At 36.6% G+C, this 17,822-nt stretch overlaps 1 protein-coding gene across 16 annotated transcripts in view; it reads right to left on the bottom strand.

The window, feature by feature from the left end:
* The window catches only part of RAD51B (RAD51 paralog B), a 672,513-nt gene that overhangs the window by 564,201 nt on the left and 90,490 nt on the right, over window positions 1–17,822 (bottom strand). The window lies entirely within an intron of this gene.

Genomic DNA, 17,822 nt, shown 5'->3' with positions numbered 1-17,822 from the left:
AGAGAGCCTATTTTTTAAATAGTTTAACTACATCATAAAAAGAAAGACTCTGAATTAAGAGACCTTAGAGATTATCTGGGCTCAGTCACAGTGAACATCTTTTCCTCCCTCAAATGTGCCATGTTCTTTTACAGCCAAGTGTTTTACACTGCTTGGATCATCCTTTACTCATCTAACTTAACCAAGCCAATACTTACCTTTCCCCAGAGGTAAACCTTGAGTTTTGCCTCTATACTTTTCCTTATATATGTTCACAGCCTCCTGGATTTCTTCCCCTATAGGGGCATCCTAAAGTGGCACTATTTTATTCATCTGTTAACTCATCTCTGTCCTCCACAAGATTGAAAGGTCCATGTGGGCAGGAACTAGGACTGCTCTTTATCCCCTGGCTCTACCACAACACCTGGCACATGGTAGGCATTTAATGAAGGTTTTTTAAAGAGATGAATGACTAAGCCAATCACCTGAGCAAAACAATTAAAATATGTTCTATACCTCTAGAGCAGCACTGCCCAACAGAGCTTTCTGCAATAATGGAAATGTTCAGAATCTGTGCTCTCTAGTATAACAGCCACTGAGCACTTGAAATGTAACTACTGCAACCAAATTTTTTATTTTATTTAATTTTCATTCATTTTAATAGCCACATGTGGCTATAGTTAACATATTGGACAGTGTAGCTCTAAATCACACTGGGAATATAAAATATGCATGACTTGGTTTGCTTATATTGTTTAATATATTGAACATTACAGCACAGTTTGCTCAAATAATTAAAATTTCTGAAGTTAAATTTCTCTTAACGGAGTATGCACTTTTTGAGGACAGGAATTTTATCCTGTTCATCATCATCTTATCTATACTAGGTATTTAAAAACATTGTTCAGTTGAACTGGATGGAGATACCAACCGCTAAAATTGAAAGACTTTGGTGTCTCTTTTATTGTCTCTCCAGTTTAAGAGTAGGAGGTAAAACTAAAAAACAGACAACTACCCTTAAAGTAAAACAAAACAAAAAAAAGATGTATGTTATCTGGACTGAGTGTCTTCCACAGGATCAAGCAGCTACCTAAAGTCTTTACCTTCAGAAAAGGAACTAACAAAAGAAGGCTCCTAAATATGTCCCACATCTCTGCTCCATCTTTGCTCACGCTGTTTTCTTTGCCAAAAGCCTAGCTCTGAACCCAATCCCATCTTAATCTGTCCAAATTCTCCATGTGCTATATGGTCTAGTTCATGTACCTCTCCTTCATCCTTTTGACAAAAAAGGATGGGATCTGTCTTATCTACAGAGTCCTCTCAGATGGCTGAATTCTGCTTTGTTCTGTAGATGTTTGTCAAGCTCATTAAATGCAATGAATGTTAGCCACACAGAATTTAATGTCTCACTTTTCCAAACTATCAGCAATATCTATATGTAATGTTTTATTTTTAACATCACAAATTCTGAAAATTAAACGTCTTCTTGGATTGAGTCAAACATCTTTTACACAGTAAGCTATTTCTTGATTTAGTGTATTTCCAAACTTAGAGAAATATCTTTCATATGAAACAGAAGAAATCAGAAACAAGAGGAGTCAGACACTGTGTCATGCAAAACCATGCCACTGAGTTACAGCAAAGATATGCTTGGTGAAATCCCAAGCTGCATTCCTAGAACAAGACCGTGAAGAGATTCTATGTTCTTATAACACTTAAAAGTATCTTCAAGTCCTAAGTGTAGATGGCTTTTCTATGATCCAGCCATAAGCAGTAACAGTATCATCATCATTTATACTTCAGGATCTAAGATATGTGCATCAGCATGAATTTGCTGACAAGAAAATCCTTCACATTTCTGAGTGCAAACTTTCATGGAACTTTCTTGTGTCCTTTTAAGCAAAAAGACATGAATTTTCCTAGAGAAAGGCAAGAAATAAAAATAACTATCTATCCTCAATTGTGTCCTCACTGAAATTCAACAACTTATTTCATTTTAACTATTTCTCACTGTAACGCCACATCTTCTCTCCTCTCTCCTCATTCCTAGCAAATGGCCTTACTTTCTTTAATGAGATGTCTGAGGCCATGTGGTATATCCTCCCTCAGCATCTGTCCCCTCTACCAGAAAGCTCTCCTGTACCTCCACTCATCTTTTGTCCGCTTTCTCCACTTATCTCTAAATATTCCCTCCCAATGTCAATATCTTAACCCTACAGTTGATCTCCTTCTTTCCAGACTCCTCCAAGATCTGTCAGTCAGTAAGCAATCCCCTACTTTCTAGTACCTTCTCTCTTTCTCCAAAGGCCCCTTTACCTCTGCCTACAAATATGTTCATTTTCCCACTGAAAAAAAAAAGACAAGAAAAAAAAAGCCTTCCTTTCACCCTAATGCTCCCATAGCTAACATTTCATCTCTCTACTTCCATTCATCTCCTAAACACTTGAAAGAGTAGTTTACAATAGTTAAGTTCATTCTTTATAATGTACTTATTCTTTAACTTCCTGGATTCTTCCACCCATATCATTGTACTAAACTTATTATCTCAAAGACCATCTGTGACCTCAAAACCACCAAACCTAGTGGTCTTTCTTAATCCTCACCTACTTCCTCCTCTGTAGAGCATATGATACCACTGACTAAACTCACTAAAATTCTTTCACCTCTTGGTTTCCAAGTCACATACTGATCTAGAGAGCAAACATGACAGCCAGCATTCAAAGCCACAAAATGCCTGCTATCATTTCCCTCTCTCATAAGATCCAGGGAAAGAAGCAACAGACTCTCTGAGCCTGTCCTGACAGGAGAATTAGCACATAGAATCTCATCTGTGAGGGGAGCTCAAGAATGGTATATAATCTTGGCACTGAGAATGTAAGCCTCTGAATCCTCGTACCCTTCTGTTGATGTCAGTCATAACAGCTTCTGTGACGCTTAAATAGAAAGAATAACGGAATTAACTCAAGTTAGAGGGCTATTGTAATTGATTTCCCAGAAATTCTGGAAGTGCTTCTTTGGCAGAAAGGCCATTCATTGCACAGTGAAAGCTCTTTGGGGAGTGCATAGAGACTGCAGGGACAGTAGAAACTGCAGCACTTGCAGTAAAACAAGGTCATACAGCATGAGGGGACCTCTTAATAGCACAGTGTCCTGATTTCTTCCTCCCCTCTCTGACCACTCTTGCTAATTTCTTTTCTACTCAAACCCAAAAAGGTATGTATTTCTTAAGGCTTCATCTTCAATCTTATCTTCTCTTCTCTTCCTTACCATTCTTAGACGTCCCTACATATTCATCTCAAGCATTTAACTGATCTTCCTAATTCCCCAAACCAGCTCATCCTCTCAATATTCTTCTTTCTGTTAATGGCACCACCACTGCCCTAGTTCCCAGATGCAAGTCTTCCTCGAATTCTCTCTTTGCCTTTACTTTCTACATATGGTCATGGCTCAGTTCTGCTGATTCTGCCTACCAAATGTTTCGCCTTTCTTTTCCATTTCCATTGCCACACCTTATGTCAGGCCCTTATTATTTTTCACCTGGGCCTCTACAATGGCCTCTTAATTTCAATACTTAGTTCTAGTTTCTCTCCACTTCACTCTATCCTTCCAGTTAATCATCCTAAAGCATAGCTATTAGCTCCTATCCTGTCACTGCTAAAAAGCCTCCATGGACTCCCCACTGCCTAGAGAATAAAGTTCAAAATCTTCAGTTCACTTTTAAAACCTTTCATGACCTGGCTCCAAGCTTTACTTCCCATTTTATCTCCCACCATTCTCTTCCATAAAATCTATACTTCACCCTACCTCAGCTACTCCCTGGTCCTAAATATGTCCACATCTCCCCTTCTGCTCCATCTTTGCTCATGCTGTTTTCTTTGTCAAAAGCCTAACTCTTCCCCCAATCCCATCTTAATCCATTCAAATCCTGAACATGCTACAATGCCCAGTTCACATGCCTCTCTTTCATGAAGAATTCATCTTGACAAAACGTTGGTATCTGTCTGTCTACAGAGTCCTCTTGGATGGTTCATTCTACTTTGTTCTATAGATGTTTGTATATTTATGTTCTCCCCCTTACTAGATAATAAGTTCTCTGAGGACAGAAACAATATCTTAATCATTTTGTTCTTTCTGCAATGCTTAGCATAGTATCCTATAGTAGACAGAACTAGAATATGTGTTGAATTAATGAAGTCTCACAAAACAGCTGATGTAATGATAGACATTCAGTTTAAGATGCCAAAGAACATCTGATTCAGAAATAATTCTGTGTTGAGAAAACAATTTTTGCTTTTAGAATCCTCAGAGAGCTCTGAAGTTGCACTCTGCCAAAAATCTCACTACATGCAGTGTTCCTGACAAGACAGACCCTAATGTCCTCAACTATTTCTATTTCTTGAAGAGCTTCTTTCCTTCTTCCTCCTCATCCCCTCCTCCTCCTTCTTCTCCTTCTTACCAATTTTTCAGCCTTACCAATGATTTCACCTCATTAAGGTTAATATAAAGTTGTAATGTCACTTATTTTTTCCTTGAGGACAGCAGCTATACCATCTGTCCTTCCTCAAAAGATGTTCTTGGACGAACTTTAAGACGTCATTTAGGAACCAGTTTAGAGCACAGGATGCACATCTAATTGCAGCGAGATGTTACCGTATTTTATAAGCGCTCTGGCTCTGTTCATGTACACTGTTAGAATGCATGACAAAGTTTAATATTACTTCTCCCACATAGCTATCCTTTGTTAATACTGCAGAAACACTTCGTTCATTCTTCCATGCACAGATTTTATCTGCTTAAAATCTCACACTAGTATGTACTTTGTTATTGACAATGATACTTTAAAATGATACTTTCAAAAGTTTGGACTTTTTTTAACTTCCAGTTTTCATTTTCTGTATAAATGAAGACAAGGAGCCTTTGGTTTGGGCCACATCTGGTTACCTGAGGAGATAACTGTTGAATCTTTTGTGATGATACCAGTATTATAGGAGTAACAAAAATTACAGGAGCAACAAAAGTTAAAGAAATTCTGGAATTAAAACACTGGAAAGAATGACTATTACTTTATTCATTCTGGTCTTCATTTATCCTAATGAAGAACTGTTTTTAATACCTGTCTATTAGTTTGACTATTCTAAACGCATTTGGAAATATCTATTGCTTTTACCAACATTCGTAAATCACATAGGCTTATTTGCTCAAAAGAACAAGAGGTGCAGAAATGTTTCCATACGATAGAAAATGCTTCCATCATTTTAATAAGACAGGGGAAGAAACGTGGTTTATTTTGTAAACAATAAACTATAGAAGGTGCCCTTATAAGAATGAGGTACCTTCAGGGTTAACTATAAACTTGGTAGCCACATGAGATCACCTCACAAAACAACAGAATAGTATAAAGCCAATTATGATTTACATAAGTTAAAAAAACATGCTACAATGGCTAAAATATAATTTAATATTCTAAATTCAGATAAACTTGAACTCTCTCCCATTGATAAAGAGGCCCACTCTTTTCTGACTCTTGTGATCATATGACCAAGAGGAGACAGGTCTCAACTTTCCAATTTCAAAACTTTTGACCATTCTCACTCCTCTCTGTCCAAGCCTTTTAAACCAAGAGGACCATAAGCTTTACAAAAAAATGGATGCTACATTAAAGGCTAAGGGTAGCTGCCTTATTTTGGTTAATAAATAATTTAATATTCAATTTCTATTCTTCTGAAAATGTTCATAAAATTTCACTTGACAATAGCAGACTACCATAGAAGAAAGAAAAAGACCAAAAGCCCTTTGATAACCAGATGATATTATTGCAAACTTCACACAACTCCAGACCAAATGAGTGATAGTATATTTCAATGGATACCAAACCACAGGCTACCAACTACACATACGGTAAGCAAATTTGGTCCCAAAACAAAAATACTGTAACACTGAATGCTGAGTAGCATTTGACTCCAGCCCCAATTCCTATTGCAAGAGATCTGTACTATTTCTACTCTGTCCCAGATGATGTCCAGAGTTCATTGTTTATTTGTAGCAAATAAGGAGACAACCAAACAAGTTCAAAATGTCCCCTAATCTGAACTCAACCTTAGGTGAGCCTGAAACCAGCCAAGCCTCGTGAGAGTCCATTTTTCAAAAGGGTCATATCTACAATGTTTCTGTGAACTGTAACAAAATTTCTCTGGGCCTATATATGTCGGACTCTAGTAGGCAATAAAAATACTAACCTGTATGTCCAATTTAGTACTTACTCTAAACACAACTCCAAAGACAGAGAGCTTATCCTTAACAGATGGAACAACTATTTACCTAATTTTGTCACAGTGGCCATACTTCTTTACTATTAGTACTCATTTCTGAAAAATATCACGTTTCTTGTAGTTGTAAATGTCTTGCTGGGCTATGTAAAGTTCTTTAACATAGAAGAGTAAAGTACAGAGTATTTCTTAAATATCTTACTAAAGACATCGCTTTTTAGGCGGCATATTTTTCCATTATCATAAATACACCAGGGCACAAGTGTTTAAACACAATGCTTAAGTGTTAAACATTAGTGATTGCCTGATACACACACGAATGAAGATAAAGTTTTTCGGGTTTAAGACCAAATATTTGCCTTTCTACAAAAAAAAGTCTTAAGCCTGAATGTTTTTATGTTGAATTAAGTTTTGTCTCCCAAGTAATTTGCTTTAAACAAAACAGGCTTATTCCAAAAAAATCTGTATTTTAATCAATAATTCTAAAAGAGTCACATTACTGATTTGACTCTCTCAGAAGAAATTCTGAATATAGAAACAGGAACTATTTTTGGAAACTAAAGAAGAAAACATTGACAGATGAAGACAAATATTTAATGGAACACTAACCATGGGCCAGACACTAAAACAGGAGCTAAAGAAACAAAAGAAGTAAAACCCAGTCCCTCCCCTTGTGAAACTTACAATCGATTTGACAACATTACATTTTTCTCACATCAAAAGAACTACATATATTACCATCAATCCACGAATGAAAGCTAACTATGCCTTGCAAGAAACTCTCTCCTAACCCCTGGAATAACCTCCTCCTCTAAAAAAGAGGCTTATCAACTTGACCTTCCCATTCCTATATGTCTCTGGGTGATTTTACAATTTATGCTTTATGCTGTACATTCAGTCATGAGTACATATAACATATGTGTTGTCAATGATGATGATGATGATGGTGGTGGTGATAATGATAGCAATAGCTAATACTTATTAAGCACTTACTAAATTCCTGACACTACACCAAACACTACATTTATTATTTAGTCTAATCTTCACCATACCCTACTTGGTAGGTACTATTATTATGTGTGCAGGGCTAGTATTAAGAGATCACTGTTTAATCCAAAAGTATTAGATCAAAATAAGGGACTTAAATACAACAATTTAAGAAATCTAATTTTACTTCTTGATTCTTCTATCTAGAACCATAGGTAACAGCTTAATCAGAAATAAATAACTGTATAAGTTTAAGTCACAACTACCTGTTCTTCAGCAGAGTATCTGCAAAGAGAAGGACAAGATGGGTGATAGGGAAGAGAAAAGTATATGCATCCCCTCCCCAACTTAAACCTGTGTCAAAAAAGAAGTGCAAAATCAATTGGTATTATTAAATGACACACAAAGACTTTTGTCTGATCTAAAGGAACTCTTTTAACCTGTGATGAAATTTAAGATTTAGGAATTAATTTCTTCACTTGTTTATTCCACTGAGATCTAACAACTTTTTCCCTTTCCTACTACTTTCTATTTCATATTCTAAAAATAGCCATTCATCTGACTAAAAGGTTGAATTGGAAAGAAGCATTTTCAAATTCCCCAAAAGGTATTGCTGAATTCAAATCAGGATACCCTACTAAGAGGTGAGAGTTCCAAAACTCTATTGTTAAATACATACCTTCAAATGCCAAATTCACTCAGAATCCCAAAACTGCAGTCCCTAAAAGGAACCAAAACAGCTCCTCCTAAGATGCCTATTTGGGAAGAGAGTTCTCTTTTGATGATCCTGAAGTGGAGTGAATCTAGCAGACCACTTTGGGTAAAGTCCTAATTACAACAATTCGTAACCTTTTAAGGTTCATAGAACTCTGAGAATTTTGTGAAGGCTATGGACTTTCTTCCAAGAGTACTGTTCCTAAAAACATACAGATAAAAGTTTACACAATTTCAGGAGTTCTATGAACTTACTGAAGCCTAGTCATAGGCCTCATTTTAAATTTGGTCTATGTTTCCTCATCAATTACATACCTTCTTTATCACTGGAGCTTGGGATCAATGCAAAAATAATACAGTGAAACTTTTCAAAGAAAAGTCAATTAAAAGAAAAATGTTAAATGTCTCAAGATGAAAGAGCTACTTGGCAATCTGGGGTATCACTAGCCTGGTTGTACACCAAAAGGTTTCATCAAACGGCACAGGTGAAACTATCTAGAAGTTACCACGGTTTTATTGTGCACAAACTACACTATTCTCTCAGACTCCCACTGACTGACACTTTCTTGCTTTAGACATTTTAATACCATTTAACCAATGGAAAATTTTGACATTCTAGTATACTCATATTTTCCTTACTCTTCCTGATTCTTATCTGGAAGACAGTTTAGCTTATGTTGCTTTTTATTGTTGATTTTATGATTTAACTGTCAAGAGTTGGAGAGAAAACGGAGATCTTGCTTTTTCCCTTGGCTACAATGAGTATACCTAAGTAAAAATTTTAATATAGTTATATGGTCAAGCTAGATATGATTCTTTCTCTTTGGTGAAAGGGCTCACTGTGATCCAACAATCACAGTGACTCTGAAATATGTCTTCGTATTTCAAGACTCCATGACTTACTCTCAATCCTGTAGATTTCAAAGACTTTATCAAGTATCTCATAATCTGCAAGGTCTATAATGGCAGGGACCTGGTCAGTTTTGGAAACTATACTATGCCTAGTGCTTGGCATGCCTGGCACACAGTAGGTAGTCAAAAAATACAACTTTAATGCACTGATAAAACTCTTAAAGCAACTATTAGTTCAACCACTTTGTATGTGAGCTTTGCAAGTTACTAAATATCCCTGAGACAGTTTATTTATTTAAAAAAAGGGAATAATAATCTTTATACAGTTATCATTAAGCTTAAATAAGATCAAGTACATAAAACACAGTATGGTAGTAACAAAAGTACTATAACTATCATTTAATGTAGACCTATGTTTTGAGGCCTATTAGAATGAACACAGCTGAATTTTTAAATTTGACTACATTATAAATTGATGCGACTCAAATTAATTTTGTGACCATATTTTTGTAAAATAAATAATAATAATAAAGGGGAAAAAAACTAGAAGCAGAAATATCAAATATAGAGACAAAGGGGGGGAAACTCTCATAAATAAGGCAATGTTTTGAAAGAAAATAACTTCCTTATATATTTGTGGCTTAAAACACAACTAATACTTTCCAAGTGACAAACCTGGCACAAACATAGCAATGGGAGATTTATTTTTGCTAAAATTATTATCCAGCTCTGTCAAAAAAACCCCTTATTTCTTAGAGGCACATACTCTAAGATGAAATTGTTTTGGTGGTGAAAAAAAAGCCAGTTAAAATGTGCTTTAGTTTTCTTTTTCCCTCTAGTACTAGTTTCTTTGAAAACTAAGTCTAAAGCGCCATCTACTGTGTCTGTTAGAATCACACCACTTTTGTAGGTTTTATGGCAGAGAGAAGAAATGCAAAACATAGCAAATTTAGAATCTGTTACTTTAAAATCCTACTCCAAAGAAATTAAAGAGAGTGTGCTTTTTCTCCCATTGTATATTTTTATATAATATATTTAGATGTAAATGTCTTACCTACACACACACACACACACACACACACACACATTCTCGTATCTAAGCAATCATTTTTTCTGCTTTCTTTTCACTTTCGTCCAAAAGTAGGCCTGAACTAATTATAAGAAAAGCATCACAGTAAGACCAGAACACTTACTTCTAAACATTAGAGGACATGTAACAATAACAGCAAATTTTTACTGAGGGTTTACTGTATGCCAAATAATGCTTTATGTGCTTTTCACTCAATATCTCATGTAATCTTCACAATAACCCTTCGAGACAGGTGCAATTAGTATTATCTCCATTTTACAGATAAGGAAATTGAGACACAGAGGAATTACTAAACACGGCTAATAAGTGACTAAGTTATGATTTGAACTCAGACATTCTGATTCCAGAACCCATCTCTTAACCATGATATCAAGCTTTCCATTATTATCAGTGGTTCAAATAATTACTAGTGATACTTTTGTCATCAGAATTGCATAGGACAAGCTCTACATCACGCTTTTTTTCAATATATCCTAACACCATTGTATTTTTTGGCTTTTTGGGTATATATCTATTTTTAGGAGGTATTTTTTTATGCAGAGAAGAACTTGTTAAAGAACCTGGGCCCTACCCTGGAGATTCTGATTCCATATGTCTGAGCTGGAATCTGGATGCTCTGTTTTTAACAAGTTCTCCCCAAAGACTGACACAGCCAGTGTGGGGCCCTGCATTTAGAACCATGGAGCTTTAGGACCTATTTTATTCTTGCGCTATCCATCTGCTCTTACATTAGAAGTTCTCCTGACTTTTTTCTTATTTTAAGAGTTTAAATACAGAGAACTATGAAGGCAAAACTCTGTCAAAAATTTAAATATGTGGGGGATTTTGTTAAACTTACACTGACTTTCAAAATAGGGAAGAATAGGATTGGTAAACGAAAATTTTTAATTTTGTTTTAATAATCTCAGAAGAGTAAAAGGAAGCCTCCCTAGCTCTTCCTAAACAAACTCTTTTCTGACTCTCCAGATAACTCATTCTCTTTACCAGTGGTTTTCAAGTTACTCCAGAGATTCTCACTGAGGGGGAAAAGAGAAGGCAAGGATTCAGCACCATTCCCATCCTACCCTCACTTAATCAAAGTATAGTTTCCAAAGATAAAATCTGAAAACTCCAGTGACATTGGTGCAAATGACTGCTGTTAGTTTCACATGGATATTCCACCATGCAAATAAAACCAAGTATCTTGAGGTAAGGGGTTGTGACTCACTGTTCTTTTGAAGTAAATGGATAGATGGATGCATGGATGGACAGATGGATACGGATGGCCAGCCCACAGCTCCTGTGACAGTGGCTATCTTATTTATTAACCCAAGGGTCATTTTCATTACATAGATGCAGGCTTTAGCAAGAAAATATCAATGCATTAAAGGAAACTCTAGAAGTTTATGTGTTTACAACCAGGGCTGGGTCAGTTACTCCACTACCTCCTGCTTCCTCCCTAAGAGTACACTTGACAATTTTAAAAAGAGACAGTCACTTATAAACATGGTGTGTCCATAATGTAATGACATGACATTATGTTTTAACAAGCATCTATAACTTACATATTTAAATGAGTGACATTTGTGAAATAAATCAACCAAGAACTTTTATTCTAGAGGAATTCCTGCCATTTGCAACAACATGGATAAACCTGGAGGACAATATGCTAAGTGAAATAAGCCAGAGAAAGATAAACACTGTATGATCTCACTTATATGTGTTAGATAAAAAAATCAAACTCAGAACCACAGAGTAGAATGGGGAGGGGCTGGAGTGGGGAAAATGGGGAGATGCTGGTCAAAGGGTACAAGCCTTCAGTTATAAGATGAGTAAGTTCTGGGGAGCTAACGTACAGCATGATGACTATAGTCAATACTGCATTGTATACTTGAAATTTGCTAAGAAAGTAAATCTTAAGTGTTCTCAATATACATACAATGTGGTAACCAGGTGAGAGGATGGATGTGTTAATTAACTTGATTGTGGTAATCACTTCACATTGTATACATATATCACGTCATCACATTGTACACCTTAAACACATACAATTTTAGTTGTCAATTATACCTCAATAAAGCTGGGGGGAAAAACAAAGCAGGCATCTACAGATGAAAAAAAAAGAGAACTTATTCTAATACGACTAATGCACAAATATTTTTGCAATTGCTCATTGATAACTTCCTTCAGAAATTCTGGAAGCAATAAAAGAAAATTAGTTTTACTACTTTATATTTAACTCATATGCAAAATCTGTTTGCTTTGATCACTCATTTTATTCATCACACTTGGTTCTAAATGACTGTTGGCTGTATCAAAAATAAGGTAAAAAATGATGATCTGCCCCCACAGAAAATAGTTGAAAGAATGTACTAGGAGCTGTTCCCCAAAAAAGGAGCATGCATAAAATGAGTATGTAATTTTTCATGAGCATTTCGAGGGAAACAGTACTCCTTTGGATGTACTACCACTGGCATTAAAAAAGAAAGAAACTCAAACACCGTATTTTTCAATCACTATACTTTATAATGACAACTATTGCTATAGTAGTTCGCATTTCTATATATCAAAATGTTCTTTGTCCTAAGTTTCCCTCTCATGAGAGGAATCAAAGCCAAGCTCTTAACAGGGACTCCAGTCTTCCTCTTGGAGGACTCGGCAGGCTTTATTGCTTCAATATATTGACGTTACTCCTGCTCCTTCACATAAACCTTTACTTCAAGTTCAGTGCGTCTGCTACCACATTGCCCAATTCTTCCACCACTCCAAATACTCTGAAGAAGATTCCCAGAAATCCCTGTTTGGATCAGCAAAAACAATTTGGTGTCATCAGCAGATTTCACCATTTCCTTTTGGAGTCATTAAAACATTAAACAAGCATGATCTTGGTATCAACCCTTGGAGTTCCTACTAATACCCTCTCTCCAGCTGAAGTCAAGCCATTCTCTACTATGTTGAGATTCCCATCATAGGACCAGGATGTGTTTATTTGCTAAAAGTTTAAACTTTGATGGATTTTTTTTAACTGAAAGTTGCAAAATGCATTACGAAAGTAAAGGGGAAAAAAAAATTCCCAAAGGAAAGGCCAAAGAAACCAGCAAAGAGAAACAGCTCCTACTTGAGTTGTCTTATCCAAGCAGTGAAACCACCTCATACTCAACTGATTCTAAAGCCTCAACAGAATTTTGACCTTTGCCCTCCAATTATTTACTTTTTTAATAATCATATGAGAAAACTTATTAAGCACATTTGAAAATTCTACACTAATTATAACCAGCAGGTCCAACTACTTTATTAGCTTTTTCCACTCTTTATAAAATTTGAAGGGAAAAAAGCAAACAGTCCTTACCCAGAAAGTGAAAAAGTAAACAGTTTTCTCCTCAAACTGGTCTGTACTCTGAACAAGAGAAATCACTCTTTCTTTTATTCAAGTGCAAATCTGCTTGAAGCTTTCATTCTGCTTTCCCAGCCTGCTTTCTGCAGCTGCATAAAAGATGAGACATGGGAATGAAAGAAAACTACATTGGGGCCAAAAAGCAATACTGTCCATATGCAAACTCACTCAAAGAGCAGCAAGATTGCTGTACATCCTTTCCCACTTTTTCCATTCTAGCAGACCCCTAGTCAAAAGGAGGAGGTACTGTACTATACCATGTCCAATCCTGTTTGAAACAACAACTTCTCAGATGTAATCAGGGGAAAGATAAGGTTACCAGACATCCTCCCCTGCCAGTCCTGACACAGCATCTGAGGTGTTCTCAGGATCAAGCTTTAGCTTAAAGCTGGATGGAATAAGGTGGGATCAAGGAAGTGAATGGAAAGAACATCTCAGGTCTTTTAAGATGCTTGTGGTGCAAGAGAATGGCAGAGGCACAGCAGCAGCGAACAGAATTTACTATACCCATCTTACCCCATGCAAAATCAAGGCAAAATCTTCCCCTGAAAAAGTCATATCTGCTGTAGCTTTCAGAAAGTCTGGCAGCCCATTAGCCTACATGCGAGGGTATCAGGTAATCTTATAATCCCAGCAATCTACTCGGGCCAGCAGTTAACCATACGACTGAAAAAGCTCACCACCAAAATCAAACTCTATTGGGATCAGAAGGGTATTCTCAATAGTTTTCACTCAGATGTCATTATAACTCCATGTTATTTTTAATACTGTTCTTTGGATTTTGCCCCACACAGAATTCCCAAGTCACAGGAGGACCATGAACAATGTCCAGATGTATAAAAAGCAAAAATACTTCCCTCCTACTTGTGGATTCCAAGATAAACACCACAAGAAGCACGTGTGACTAAACTCAGAGCTCATTCCAAATTAAATACTGCATCATGTGCACAGTGTAGGGCTTAAAAAACAAAACTGCACAAATATTCTACACGGTTCATAAGCCAGACTTGGGCAAGCACATGACCATGTTGGAAGAAGGAAACATGAATTGGAAAGTAGGGGTAAAGGGTGAGAAAAGTCTCAGTCATGACCTTTCCCAGAAAATTGGTGCTATTTTCAGTGAACACTCGTATAATATGGGACACAGATGAAAGAGGAAATAGTATTTTTCTTTGTTTTTTTTTCCTACTGATGGCCCTCAATTCTAAAACCACCTGGCAAATAGGAAAACCCTACAAAGGTTTCAAAATCCCGAGTTAAGCCATGCACAAACATCATTAAATACACATGCACACACACACACAGAGGTAATGAATACTTAAATGCCTGGTTGGCCAGCCCAGACAGAATCCTTTTGACCTATAAACTGAGTCTAGACAGAGTACATAGAACCTTAGGGGGCAGGGAAACAGGACATTCAGGTCATGTGAAAAGACTTCTACATTATTTTTATTGTGTTTCAAAGATTAAAGTAAAAAATATATGGACGGATGAATAGATAGCAGACAGAGAGACAGAGAAATAGTTTGGGTAACTGAGTTCAGTTTTTCTCACACAAATTTTCTTAAATAAAAGCTTTTAATAAATTAAGATTGGGAAATGTTTACTGAAGTATCTTGATTTTTAAAAAATTATGTAACATTTGATAGATACAAAAGAATATATATACTACATAAGTTATGAAGTATAATGATAATATATATATATCTATGAACTCGTCACCAATTTATGAATTAGAATATTTTCAATCCCAGTGAAGTTATGCACGGCCCCCCTGAATCCCATCTTCCTGCCTCCCTCCCTGTGGTCATCACTATTCTGAACTGTGCATTTATTTTACTCTTGCCTTTTATAAAAATAGTTTTTACCACAGCTGATGGAGTATTCAAAATGTATTTGGTATTTGTGTAAGCCTCTGCATTGGGGAGATAAAAAAGAGTAAAGTCCTTACCTTAATGTATGAAAAAAGCATCTGCCTCCATGTCTATCTTCCCCAAATGTAAGCGCCTCAAGATCAAGAATTATGTCTTATTTGCTCTAACTTGCCAGTACCCAGCAGAGTGATAGGCACAGAATAAGCATCAAATAACTATTTCTCAACTCATCTTTCAAATTAGAGCCCAAATGCCTTGAATGTTTCATAGCCAGAGCTGGTCAACAACAAATATTGTTGTTTTCATCATTACCTTTCTTCTATGGCAAATATCCTATCCCCAGGCCCGCCCAAGTTTATCAATTATCTTCCTAGCCTGCAAATCAATATAACAGTCACTACATCACCTCATTACACACTAGATAAAATCCTAGGTGGCACCGAAATTGTCAAATGAGACTATGTATTTCCTCAAGAGTTACAGAGTGCTAACTCCTTCATCTGGGAGAGCACATTATCACATGAATGTTTAATTTAACAGTATCTGAGCTATGCTTAACCACAGATGCCAATGGGACATGGAGGCGTCAACTGTTTTCTACTCAAGGACAGCATCACGTACAAAGCAAACTATACACAAAGTGACTAAAAAGGCCCTGCTATCTGGCAAAGAGTTTCACAACCACCTTAACATATCTTTACATTATGTACTGAACACAAGTCTCTTGGGGGCTGTGTTCTAAACGATAAGCCCACATCCTCAATTATGTCACCATTATGCAATATGTTCATGATTACAAATTTGTCCATCAGCCTGGAAGAGCAAAACTGACAGTTACTGCTGCTTCAGATTCAAAATTATGTTCTGTGACCTCCCCCAAAAGTACTAGTATCAAAAAACTTCTCTGACTCATCTCTTCATTCTGATCAAAGCACAAAATTAACATGAAGAAGATCCAAAATATCTTTCTGGGTGTGGAGGGAAGTCAAGAGAGAATGTGCCTGAAGAATTTAAACCAGTCACAAGACATCAGTCTAAAGGATCTTTCTTAAGAGACAACTGCATTGTTATTCCAAAAGCTTTAATAGTTACACTCAGGGAAGCAAAGTTTAGGGAACTGTTCACGTAAATGTTATCTATAGTCTGGAATTAGTTCTTATACTGTAAAAAATAAAAATTAAAAAGCAGTGCAGCACATGCCAGGCTACCTTACAAAACCCACATCTTTTTACATAACACAACTAAGCAGTCTTAGTCAAGAATCCATATTGATTTTGATAGGACATTTCACAGAAAAACCTTGAGAAAGTAACATATTTCTCAGAAGGTTCTTAGTGTTCTATTTTAAATACTTAACGCAAAAAAGAAAAAGTCATCTGTGCCTAGCACTTGCCAGATATGACCATTTCTTAATTTACCTCAGTCAACTTTACAAATATCTTCAATATTACCACTTTACTTCAATATCAAGCTAAGAATGCTCTCGAAGGTGCTGCTGGGAGAGACTGGCCAAAAGGATGGGCAAGTGATCACAACCACTTCAGCATGTCACTCCATGTTCATCAAAGCACTGTGATGTTGATCAGTTGTGAGGGCATTTCTCTGAGGGTGACTTGGCAAAAGTAGAATTACTGTCATCCCTGGTAGAACCAGTTGGTATTTTATTGTTTTTTGGTTTTGTTTTGTTCTTTTTGTGAGGAAGACTGACCCTGAGCTAACATCTGTTGCCAATCTTCCTCTCTTTGCCTGAAGAAGATTGTCACTGAGCTAACATATGTGCCAATCTTCCTCTATTTTATGTGGGATGCCACTGCAGCATGGCTTGATGAGCAGTGCTAGGTCTGTGCCTGGGATCCAAACCTGCAAACCCCAGGTGGCTGAGGCAGAGCATGCAAACTCGACCACTATGCCACTGGGCCAACCTCCTTTTATTTTTTAGCTGTATCTCTAAGAGCGTATCTTGCCTGAGCCACAAAGGAAGAAAACAACTATACTTTTCTTACTATCCCAACTCCTAGCATTTCTCTACTAGTTTGTAACTAGGAAAACACAAACACAATAAGAAGGTGTGTTATATACTACAGAACATTGTGCTTCCCTCTTAGCAGTTTCACTCCTTTTTGGCTTCCTATAATTGCTTTCCATACTGATTTAGAGACCAGCTTTGAGTATCATTAAAAGACAACTGTCAACACCCTGTTCATCCCCTTCATGGCAACTCACCTGATACAACCAAGCACACACACTAAAAATATTTGAAAATCAAATAACTAATAAGGGACTTGTATCCGGAATATAAAATGAGCTTCTACAATTCAACAATAAAAAAAAATAAACAATTCAATTTAAAATGTGCAAAAAATTTCAAGAGACATTTCTCCAAGGAAGATATACAAATGGTCAATAAGTACATGAAAAGATTCTCAACATCATTAGTCATTAGTGAAATGCAAATCAAAACCACAATGAGGGGCTGACCCTGTGGGCCAAGTGGTTAAGTTTGCACGCTCCACTGAGGCAGCCCACGGTTTTGCCGGTTTGGATCCTGGGTGTGGACATGGCACCACTCATCAAGCCACGCTGAGGCTGCGTCCCACATGCCACAACTAGAAGGACCCACAACTAAAAATACACAACTATGTACCGGAGGGCTTTGGGGGAAAAAAGGAAAAAATAAAATCTTTAAA

This window comes from Equus przewalskii, chromosome 25, assembly GCF_037783145.1.
Source record: "Equus przewalskii isolate Varuska chromosome 25, EquPr2, whole genome shotgun sequence".
Lineage (NCBI taxonomy): Eukaryota > Metazoa > Chordata > Mammalia > Perissodactyla > Equidae > Equus > Equus przewalskii.
This window is presented reverse-complemented; position numbering and strand designations above follow the sequence as displayed.